The sequence below is a fragment of the Arachis duranensis genome, chromosome 6, assembly GCF_000817695.3.
Source record: "Arachis duranensis cultivar V14167 chromosome 6, aradu.V14167.gnm2.J7QH, whole genome shotgun sequence".
Taxonomy (NCBI): domain Eukaryota; kingdom Viridiplantae; phylum Streptophyta; class Magnoliopsida; order Fabales; family Fabaceae; genus Arachis; species Arachis duranensis.
Window position 1 is genome coordinate 91,438,448 of NC_029777.3, and position 12,436 is coordinate 91,450,883.

Genomic DNA, 12,436 nt, shown 5'->3' on the forward strand with positions numbered 1-12,436 from the left:
TATGAAACCCTATATAATTCCAAATATCTCTTCCAGACAATTCACTAAGTTTTGGATTAGTAAAGGCTTCTAATAAGAAGGAATTCAACTAGTTCTCAAAAATTTCTTTTTCATTTTTTTACGGTCTAAATCGAGCATTCTTTCTCCTTCCAATTCCTGGATTTTAGGAACGTATTTTGATGGTATTTTTGTATACTTTAAATTTTTATTCATAAATCTCTTTTTAAAAGTATAATTTTCAAAACCTGTTCCCATTTAAATTGAGATTGATTATCCTTAGATGTTCCAGCTTCATTTTTTACTTGTATTGGAATTGTTGGTTCTTCATCACTTGAATAATCTAGGATGTGTTCTTCATTTTCTATATTTTCAGAATTTACTAGTTCTTCTTCTATTTGAAATTCTTATTCCATAATATTATTTTCTTGAGCCATTTTTAATTGTTTAAAAAGTATTGTAACTTCTTCTAATTTTTCTTTAATATTCATAATTTTAATGGTGGTTTTACTTTTAGTTCTGTTATGTTGGCTATATTTTGAAATTTTTCTTTTTTGGGATTATCTTTTTGAAAATATTTATTTAATACTGTTCAAATTCGTTTATATTATGTTCCTCTTTTTCCTTATTTCTTTGAAATTTTGTAGATACTAATATTTCTTCAAGCATATCTACTATAGAATTTAATTGGGGGTTAAAAGTATGATAAAGATGTGGAGAATCATTTCCATGATAATATTTTTTAGAAACTCCGTGTGAAATATAAGTTTTTTCAGGTTTTTGAAGTCCTTCAATAAAACTTATAGTAAAATAAAGATTTTGAGAAAAATCATTTTTTTATTTTAAGAATTCGGTGTCATTACAATTAACATTAGTTAAAATCATTAATTTTTGATCTATTAATTTTGATAATTTAATTATTTCTTCTTTTAAATATTCTAATTTACTTTTTTCCATTAAGTGACGCTTTTCTTATAAAACGCTATGGTTTTAAGTGTTTTGTAGTGAAAAGTGTGGCTTAGAATGTATGGTTTAGGTCTTGCCACGTAGGCATCTTTAGCAAAAGTTGTTTTTGGGATCTTTATCTTAGTGGTGGCCTTCTCTTTAAGTTTGGCTATTCTTTCAATGTTGATATGCTCTCTTTCTCTCTTCAAACTAGATTCTCTCTCTCTTACTGGTATACGCTCTCTGGTGGACAAAATTGTGATTCATACTTAAATTATTGTTCGAAATTGATTCCCAGGTAATGGCCCCAAAAACTTGGTGCTCAATACCATGGTCTAAACATAATTTCACAACTTCGCTCAACTAACCAGCAAGTGTACTGGGTCGTCCAAGTAATAAACCTTACGTGAGTAAGGGTCGATCCCACAGAGATTGTTGGTATGAAGCAAGCTATGGTCATCTTGTAAATCTCAGTCAGGCGGATAATAAATGGTGATAGAGTTTTCGAATAATAATAATAATAAATAAATAGAAAATAAAGATAGAAATACTTATGTAGATCATCGATGTGAATTTCAGATAGGTGTATGAAGATGCTATGCTCCTTCTGAATCTCTGCTTTCCTACTGCCTTCATCCAAATCTTCTTAATCCTTTCCATGGCAAGCTGTATGTAGGGCATCACCGTTGTCAATGGCTACATCCCATCCTCTCAGTGAAAAGGGTCCAAATGCTCTGTCACGGCACGGCTAATCATCTGTCGGTTCTCGATCATGTCGGAATAGAATCCCTTGATTCTTTTGCGTTTGTCATCACGCCCAACAATCGCGAGTTTGAAGCTCGTCACAGTCATTCAATCCCGGAATCTTACTCGGAATACCACAGACAAGGTTTAGACTTTCCGGATTCTCATGAATGCCGCCATCAATTCTAGCTTATACCACGAAGACTCTGATCTCACAGAATGGAAGGCTCGGTTATCAGGCGAGCGTTCATAGGGACGGATGATGATGAGTGTCACGGATCATCACATTCATCAGGTTAAAGTACGAGTAGTATCTTAGAACAGAAATAAGATTGAATTTGAATAAAAGATAATAGTAATTGCATTAAAACTCGAGGTACAGCAGAGCTCCACACCCTTAATCTATGGTGTGTAAAAACTCCACCGTTGAAAATACATAAGTGATGAAGGTTCAGGCATGGCCGAATGGCTAGCCCCCCAAAATGTGATTAATAGTCTCCTAAGATGAATAATGGAAAAAAACCGAGACCAAAGATGTAATGTGGTCAAAAGACACTGAATACACTAGTAAAATGTCATATTTATACTAGACTAGCTACTAGGGTTTACAGAAGTAAGTAATTGATGTAGAAATCCACTTTCGGGGCCCACTTGGTGTGTGCTTGGGCTGAGCTTGAGCTTTACACGTGCAGAGACTTCTTTTGGAGTTGAACACCAAGTTGTAACATATTTTTGGCGTTCAACTCTGGTTCGTGACGTGTTTCTAGTGTTTGACTCCAGAATGCAGCATGGAACTGGCGTTGAGCGCCAGTTTACGTCGTCTAATCACGAATAAAGTATGAACTATTATATATCGCTGGAAAGCTCTGGATGTCTACTTTCCAACGCCGTTGAGAGCGCACCATTTGAAGTTTTGTAGCTCCAGAAAATTTTTTTCGAGTGCAGGGAGGTCAGAATCCAACAGCATCAGCAGTCCTTTGTTAGCCTTTTATCAGAGTTTTGCTCAGGTCCTTAAATTTCAGCCAGAAATTACTTGAAATCACAAAAAAACACACAAAATCATAGTAAAGTCCAGAAATGTGATTTTAGCATAAAAACTAATGAAAACATCCCTAAAAGTAGCTAGATCCTACTAGAAACTATCTAAAAACAATGCCAAAAAGCGTATAAATTATCCGCTCATCACAACACCAAACTTAAATTATTGCTTGTCCCCAAGCAACTGAAAATCAATTAGGATAAAAAGAAGAGAATATACTATAAATCCCAAAATATCAATGAATATTAGTCCTAATTAGATGAGCGGGACTTGTAGCTTTTTGCCTCTGAACAATTTTTCGCATCTCATTTTTTCCTTTGAAGTTTAGAATGATTGGCATCTATAGGAACTTAGAATTTCATATAGTGTTATTGATTCTCCTAGTTAAGTATGTTGATTCTTGAACACAGCTACTTTTATGAGTCTTGGCCGTGGCCCTAAGCACTTTGTTTTCCAGTATTACCACCGGATACATAAATGCCACAGACACATAATTAGGTGAACCTTTTTCAGATTGTGACTTAGCTTTGCTAAAGTCCCCAATTAGAGGTGTCCAGAGTTCTTAAGCACACTCTTTTGCTTTGGATCATGACGTCCAGGGTTCTTAAGCACACTCTTTTTGCTTTAGATCACGACTTTAACCACTCAGTCTCAAGCTTTTTACTTGGACCTGCATGCAACAAGCACATGGTTAGGGACAGCTTGATTTAGCCGCTTAGGCCTGGATTTTATTTCCTTGGGCCCTCCTATCCGTTGATGCTCAAAGCCTTGGATCCTTTTTACCCTTGCCTTTTGGTTTTAAGGGCTATTTGATTTTTCTGCTTGCTTTTTCTTTTTCTTTCTAAAATTTTTTTTCGCCTTCTCTCTTTTCTTTCGCAAGCTTTTGCTTTTTCACTGCTTTTTCTTGCTTCAAGAATCAATTTTCATGATTTTTCAGATTGTCAATAACATTATCTTTGTTCATTATTCTTTCAAGAGCCAACAATTTTAACATTCATAAACAACAAGATCAAAATTATGCACTGTTCAAGCATTCATTCAGAAAACAAAAAGTATTGTCACCACATCAATATAATCAAATTAAATTCAAGGATAAATTCAAAATTCATGTACTTCTTGTTCTTTTGAATTAAAAACATTTTTCATTTAAGAGAGGTGAAGGATTTATGGAATTATTTATAGTCTTAAGACATAGTTACTCAGTATTAATGATCATGAGGTAGAGACACAAAACATAAACACACATATAGCATAAAAACCGAAAAATAAAAAAAATTAAGAACAAGGAATGAGTCCACCTTAGTGATGGTGGCGCTTTCTTCTTGAAGAGCCAATGATGCTTTTTGAGCTCCTTTATGTCTCTTCCTTGCCTCTGTTGCATGATCCCTAGTGATTTTAGTGCTCCTATCCTTAGTTGCTCCCAATAATTATGTGGAGGAACATGTATCCCCTGAGGTATCTCAGGGATTTCTTGATGAGGGAATTCCTTATGCTCTCTTGATGTGCAGTCAAATGATCTACTACTGAACTATGGACCCTTGAGATGAATCTTTCCATCTCTCATGACTCAGAGGTGGAAGCTTTTTGTCTTCCCTTTTCTCTTTTTTGAGGTTTCTCTGGCCTTAGGTTCCATTAATGGTTATGAAAAAACAAAAAAGCTATGCTTTTACCACACCAAACTTAGAATATTGCTCGCCCTCGAGCAAAAGAAGAAAGAATAGAAGGAGAAGAAGATATGGAGGAGAGGGAGAGATGTGTATGTTTCGGCCATATGGGTGGGATTGGGTGGGGAAGAGGTGATGGGGAAGAGAGATTGAGGTGATTGGTGAAGAAGAGAGAAGGTAAGTTGGGGTAGATGGGGATCCTGTGGGGTCCACAGATCCTGAGATGATCCTGTGGGGTCCACAGATCCTGAGGTGTCAAGAATTTACATCCCTGCACCAATTAGGTATGTAAAATGCCTTTGCATACAATTCTGGCGTTTAAACACCGAAGTGATGTTTATTTTGGGCGTTCAACGCACAATTGCAGCATGTTTCTGGCGTTCAGCGCCAGCTCTCCTTAAGGTATATTCCTGGCGTTCAAACGCCAGGATGCTGCTTGTTTCTGGCGTTCAATGCCAGATCCATGCTCTGTTCTGGCGTTGAACGCCAGCCAGATGCTCCTTATTGGCGTTTAAATGCCAGTAAGTCCTTCCTCCAGGGTGTGATTTTTCTTCTGTTGTTTTTGATTCTATTTTTAATTTTAGTATTTTTTTCCTGACTCCACATGATCATGAACCTAATAAAACATAAAAAAATAATAAAAACAAAATAAAATTAGATAAATAAAAAATTGGGTTGCCTCCCAATAAGCGCTTCTTTAATGTCAATAGCTTGACAGTGGGCTCTCATAGAGCCACACGGTGATCAGGTCAATGTTGTAGACTCCCAACACCAAACTTAGAGTTTGAATATGGGGATTCAACACCAAACTTAGAGTTTGGCTGTGGCCTCCCAACACCAAACTTAGAGCTTGATTGTGGGGGCTTTGTTTGACTCTGTACTGAGAGAAGCTTTTCATGCTTCCTCTCCATTGTTAAAGAAGAAGATCCTTGAGCCTTAAACACAAGGTAGTCCCCATTCAATTGAAGGACTAATTCTCCTCTGTTAACATCTATCACAGCTCCTGCTGTGGCTAGGAAAGGTCTTCCAAGGATGATTCATTCATCCTCCTCCTTCCTAGTGTCTAAGATTATGAAATCAGCAGGGATGTAATGGCCTTCAACCTTTACTAACACGTCTTCTACTAATCCATAAGCTTGTCTTACTGACTTGTCTGCCATTTGTAATGAGAATATGGCAGGTTGTACCTCAATGATTCCCAGCTTCTCCATTACAGAGAGTGGCATAAGATTTATACCTGACCCCAAGTCACATAGAGCTTTTTCAAAGATCATGGTGCATATGGTGCAGGGTATTACGAATTTGCCAGAATCTTGTCTCTTTTGAGGTAAAGTTTGCTGAACCCATGTATCTATAGCTCCAGAAAATCCATTTTGAGTGTAGGGAGGTCAGAATCCAACAGCATCAGCAGTCCTTTGTTAGCCTTTTATTAGAGTTTTGCTCAGGTCCCTCAATTTCAGCCAGAAATTACCTGAAATCATAGAAAAACACACAAACTCATAGTAAAGTCCAAAAATGTGATTTTAGCATAAAAACTAATGAAAACATCCCTAAAAGTACCTAGATCCTACTAAAAACTATCTAAAAATAATGCCAAAAAGCGTATAAATTATCCGCTCATCACTCTCTCTCTGGACTACATCCTCGATGTTGTGGGTCTGGTCTCTATCTCTAGCAGACTTTGTGTGATGCACTCTCTCTCGATCTCTCCTAAACTCTAGGTTCTCAACTCCGGTATTCACATTCTGGTTTGTATTTATTTTCAATTGTCATCATTTTTTTCTGATTTTTGTTATTTAATTCAATTTGACGACAAAAAGACTAATTTGATTGCATTGATTATGGCTCCCATCATGAAAGGTGCAAAGTGGAAAAGAAAATTCAACAGAACCGATTCTAAGTAAGTATGTTTAATTTTCCTTCCGTTGTTGGTTACTCTATCTTCTTTTTTGATCTAACTCGTGTTTTAGGATAAATTGGACAAAATAATTAAGGTTTAGGGTTTTTCAATTTTGAGATGTAAAAATTGTAAAGATAATAAGTTGATATGAAATTTAAGGCATTGGATATTTAGATTTAGGTGTTCTGTATGCTATTTGTGTGGTGCTGTCAGGTTTTTATGATTTAGGTGTTCGATCACAATTTGAAAGTAATGAGGATATCTAATTAAAATTTAGGATGGATGGCCTCCATAGTTAACTATCTTAAATTTAATGTCCTCCCTGAGAATGAAAAGGATGCTCGAAGATTCATAAGGGAGGCGCAACATTACACGTTGGTCCATAATATCCTATATAAAAGAAGGATATCAACACCTCTTTTAAAGTGCATTCTGACATCTAACACAAAATAGGTCCTAGAGGAAGTAAACAATGGCATATATGAAAACATTTGGGAGCTCGATCACTAGTCAAGAAGGTGATCCGGCCCAATTTTTTTTGGCCGACCTTATAAAGGGAAGTGGGCAAGTTTGTTAAAAAGTGTTCACCTTGTCAGAAACATGTCAACTTCCATGTTGCACCCTGTGAAGAGATTATTAGTGTTATCTCGCCATGGTCATTTGCAAAATGGGACTTTGATCTCCTCGGACCATTTCATAAAGCTCCGGGACAAGTCAAATAGACTATTTTACTGAGTGGATCAAGGCGGAGCCACTAGCAACTATCACTGGCCAAAGAAGTCAAAAATTCCTCTACAAGAACATTATCACAAGGTTTGGCCTTGATAAAGCACCAATTCACATCGGTGAAACATCCTTAGGCAACGGACAAGTTGAAGCAGCAAACAAAGTCATACTAACCGGGCTGAAACACCGACTACAAGAAGTAAAGGGAGCATGGGCAGACGAGCTCCCTCAAGCCTTATGAGCATATTGGACAACCCCTCATTCCACAACAGGGAAGTCACCTTTCCAACTTGCCTATGGAATGGAAGCCATGATTCCCATAGAAATCACTGAAGAATCGCCCCAGGTTATATTCTACGATGAAGGACTAATACCCAGGCACAAAAAGAAGAGATCAACCTCCTCCCAAAAGTCCAAGAATAAGCTCAGATTAGAGAGGAAGGACTAAAACAGAGGATGTCCCTGAGATATAATCAAAAGGTGATCAAAAGAAGTTTCGCCATCAACGACCTCACACTGATCTAAAATGACATTGGAGTCTAGAAGTCAGGCGAAAGGAAGATAGCAGCAAATTGGAAAGGACCCTACAAAATTGTTGAGGTCTTAGGAAAATGTTACTATAAAGTGTCTGACCTGCAAGTACGGGAGCTCCCGAGATCTTGGCACGCGTGTAACCTAAAGAAGTACTATAGTTAGGAAGTAAGCCTTGTTCCCTAGTGTACTCTTCTTTTCAACCTTAAGATTTTTTCCTAAAAAGGGTTTTTCCCTAAAGGGGGTTTTAACGAGGCACCACAACAAGGGCTAAGGGCAAACAAAACCATTAGTAGTAGGTTTATGTAAAGGAATTTCTTATCCATTAATAAAAATTCCATTTTCTCTTAAAGAAAAGTTTCATATAAAATGCATTAATTTAAGCTCGACAAACCGTAAAAATTATTACTCGACCTAAAATGAAGCAACGTGGTACAAATTAATGTAACAAGTTATGTAAACAACTTGAGAAAACTTACCTCAATTATAAGGCGGAATAAAAATGAAGTGTAGAAGTAACTTCACAAAGTCTAACTATATGAAGTCGGAACTTCAAAAGGAAATCCATATAAACGAATTCATCTCTTAAATTCGGCAAAGAAACAGCATCGAAAATGTTGCTAATGTAAACCCCAGATGATTAGTAAATAATTAACCAATAAATTAATTATTATTCAAAGGAATTAGAAAATTAAATTTGATAATTTAGAAAGGTAAAAATAATTAAAATATAAATTTTGACATTAATTTTAAAGGTTTTAAGCCCAAAAATGGGCCAACAGGCCGAACCGATTAGACCAGACCAAGGCCCAACATATAAAGCATGCAATGTCAGCCTCCTTCCCTTCATAATTGAAGGAACACGCTGGATTGATGAGAAGGGTGAAATCAAAGAACCCTAACCCTTGCTTCAATTTTAATCCCACGTAAGGAGCTCCGATTGACGAACCATCAGCGGCCACGTGTTTGTCTTAGAATTCTATACAAAACCTATCAAAAAATTTGGTAAGAAAATTGAATTTTCTCACCCATCCTTCCCTTTTTTAGTTTCAAAAAATCTAGGATTTTATGTATTGAGAAATTGAATAATTTTGATGGTTTAGGTAAACTCTAGCTGCGGATAGTCACTGGATTTTGCCCAATTGTCCATGGATAACGATAAGGAACTCGAAACTCTTATGAATTCTTTAATTATATGACGTTAGGTATTAAATTTGTGAATATGGATGTAATGATGTGAATTAGGTGGTATATGTGTAAATTGGAACTAAAATTGGTGACGTTGGAAGCTTGAGTTGAGTGTTGGGTGCTGAAAATTCTTGTCGTGGAGGCTTGAAGCTTGTGAATTGAGGAATTTGAGACGTTCTAGGCATTAAGGAGAAATCGGCCAAGATATAGTTTTGGTTTCTCGTAGATAATGTGTAATGTAACGTGAAAACGTAGGCTTACGTAAACTTGATAAGGTTTAGTGAGTCTTTGTGTAAATATTGAACTTGTGATGTGAATGTGATGAATTATTGATATTGATGCAAATTGATATATGGATGAATTATGAATAATGTTGTTTGGATTGGAATTGATGAAATTGGATATTGGTGTGTTGTGGAAGGGATGGAGAGGATATAGATATGGTTTGAACATAATTGATGTTGTTTTGGAGTGCGAGACTTTGGTTTAAAATTGAGAATTTAGAAAATAGAGGATTTGAACTCTTTTGGAAAAAACTTGACTTTTAACCAACTTCGGTGGTCCCAAACATGAGTCTCAAATTTTAGATTTGAGTGGATTTTGTTTCAAAACATAGATAATTTCAAGAATTTTAAAACGGTTTAAATTTTGTGGAAATCAAAACTTTGTAGAGGGAGTTATGGATGTTCGAAGTTAAGTACAGAATATTGAATTTGACTAAATTACAGAGAACTTGAAATTCTGGTGTGCATGCGTAGGCATGCTATCGTGCACAGGCACATACCAGAGCGTGTGTTTGAGCTTGGGCGTACGCACGAGGGCGTGTACGTAGGATTTGAAAGTTGTGCGTACGCACACTATGAACGTACACATAGGTTGGGAAAGATGTTTGGTGTGTGCGTATGCACAGTATTGATGCGTATGCACAGTATTAATGCGTATGCACAGTATTGATGCGTACGCACAATATCTTGTTTTACATTAAAAATCTGCTTTTTACTGTTCGACCTTTCCGACAAGCACGTAAACCTCTAAAACCACTATTTTGATAAAAATTCACTAATTTAGAACCATCAACTATTTTCTAAGTTTTCCAAACTTCTAAAAACTTTATTTAAGGTTCATTAGTTAGGTTTTGGGTTACGAAGTAAGGGTTATTGAGTGAAAGAAGATAAAATTAGTACTGGAGGAGTTTAAAGAGGGGATAAATTATTTGATGAGATAATGAATGTGATGAACGAGGCAATTTAGATAACAATGCAATGTTGATGGATGAGATATGACGAGATATGATGATGGTGATGATGAGAATGATGTATTTGAGCGATGAATATTAAGAGGTAGTGTTATGATGGGAAGAATGTGAATGATTATGTGATGATTGAAAGTGATTATGAGGACTATGATTGTGATTGTAAAATGAGACTGTATGTTTTGTTCTATTTTTGTTGCATCACTTTATCTCTGTTTGTAAAGTGTGTCAGACACTATATCCCATGAGTGTGGCGGACACTATATCCCAAGAGTGTGGCGGGCACTATATCCCAAGATTGTGGGAACACTTTATCCCGGGAAATGTAGCAGGCACTATATCCCAAGAGTGTGACGGGCACTATATCCCAAGAGTGTGGATGCATGTCAGAGAGATGATATTCGAGTTAGCTACCGGGTGTGTCGGGTTCTGGCAAAGTAACCGACACGTGAGCTCACGGCCAGTAGGACAGGCATGCATCATGTGCATTTGTATGATTTATTTAAGTATATAATTGTTTTACTTTGCCTAAGTGTTTATCTGTGACTAACTGCTATCTGATTTATTTGTTAAAAATGCTATCTATATCTTTATTTTTCTTGTCTTTTATTTGTCTTTGTAACTGAGAGATCCTTCGTGTGGTGGAGGCATGACGAGGGTTGTTTTCCTAGTGATTCAAAGGGTTAGGAGGAGATAGAAGGCAGGGAGTTAGGTTAAAGATGGATATAGGACCTAAATAACTTAGACAACCACCCTAACTTATGGTTTAGTATATTTCATTAAGTTTTAATCTGAGTGTCGGAGTTTTAGAATTGCCTTTGACTTTTTCAGAACCTTATACATTATGTACGTTGGTACTTTTACCATACTGAGAACTCCCAGTTCTCATTCCATATATATATATATATATTATCTTGGAACTTGGTGTTTGTATTTTGTTTATGTTTATATATGTATATAGATTCTCCACCTTGTATATATTATGTTTTGTGCCTCTTAGAGGTTGACTTGGAGAAACATATATTGTGTCATATATTTTGGGTTACTCTTTGGGTTACACTATGCATATGGATACTCTGGTCGGCCTTTGCTTCACAGGCCAAGCCTAGAGCTTGTTATTTGTATCTTTGGAACTCTGATCTTAATATATACATTATCTTTTTCGCTCGATCTTATCTACCTTTCTACGTTGACCTGATCAAGAGTGATGCACTTTTCTGTTGGTGTTTCGTTTAACTTTTTCTTCAAGGCTCCTAGATAATTCCCTTTTTTCAATATACCTATATACGTTTTTTTAGAGGTCGTAGCACCTCGCCACCTTTGATTTACATTCTAGGCGTAAAACTCTGTGTGGTTGGGTGTTATAACTAGGGTATAACACCAAACTAAGCAGCCGTATAAAAGCTAATTCCAACTTCCAAAAAGACCTAGCTTCATTATTTGAGGAGCAGAAAGGCTCTTCAAATTTCAAAAGTTGTATGAATACGACTTCAAAAATGATGTTAAGACTACAACTGTTATAAAGTAAAGTGTCTGAAAAACTACTAGCTATTACAAAAGTAAATTGTTCAAAGACCCACAAGTCGGCCCATCCAAAACACCACAAAAGTAAAAACTACAAAGAATTACGAAGAAGGGCCAAGAAATGGGTTAAGATCTTCCCCAATAATGACGTCTTTGCCTTGGGCAGGAGGGGTCAGAGGATGGACTGAGACCGTCAGGCAAGGGGGACGGAGAGAGTGAATAGAGACCGACACAGTAGGAATGGCACCAGGAGGCGAAGGAGGGAGTTCGACATCAACTACCTCGGGATGAGACCCAGGAGCCTGAGAAGTTTGACCGACTCCAGTATTCGAAGACTTCAGGTTGGATAAAGGTCCTTCATCATCATTCTCGGGGACTGGGACGATCTTCCTATCAACCACTATGTTGTCATGGCTGAACAAAGAGAGATCGACCCTGATGAGCGGATAATTTATACGCTTTTTGGCATTGTTTTTAGGTAGTTTTTAGTAAGTTCAAGCTACTTTTAGGGATGTTTTCATTCATTGTTTGTAGTATGTTTTTAGTATGATCTGGTTACTTTTAGGGATGTTTTCATTATTTTTTATGCTAAATTCACATTTCTGGACTTTACTATGAGTTTGTATGTTTTTATATGATTTCATGTATTTTCTGGCTGAAATTGAGGGATCTGAGCAAAACTCTAATAGGAGGCTGACAAAGGACTGCTGATGCTGATGGAATCTGACCTCCCTGCACTGAAAATAGATTTTCTGGAGCTACAGAACTCCAAATGTTGCGCTCTCAATGGCTTTGGAAATTAGACATCCATAGCTTTCTAGCAATATATAATAGTCCATACTTTATGTAAAACCTATGCACAATTACTCAAGAGGGGGGGTGAATTGAGTATTGCAACAACAATGAATCTTTTTGCGAAAGTTAAA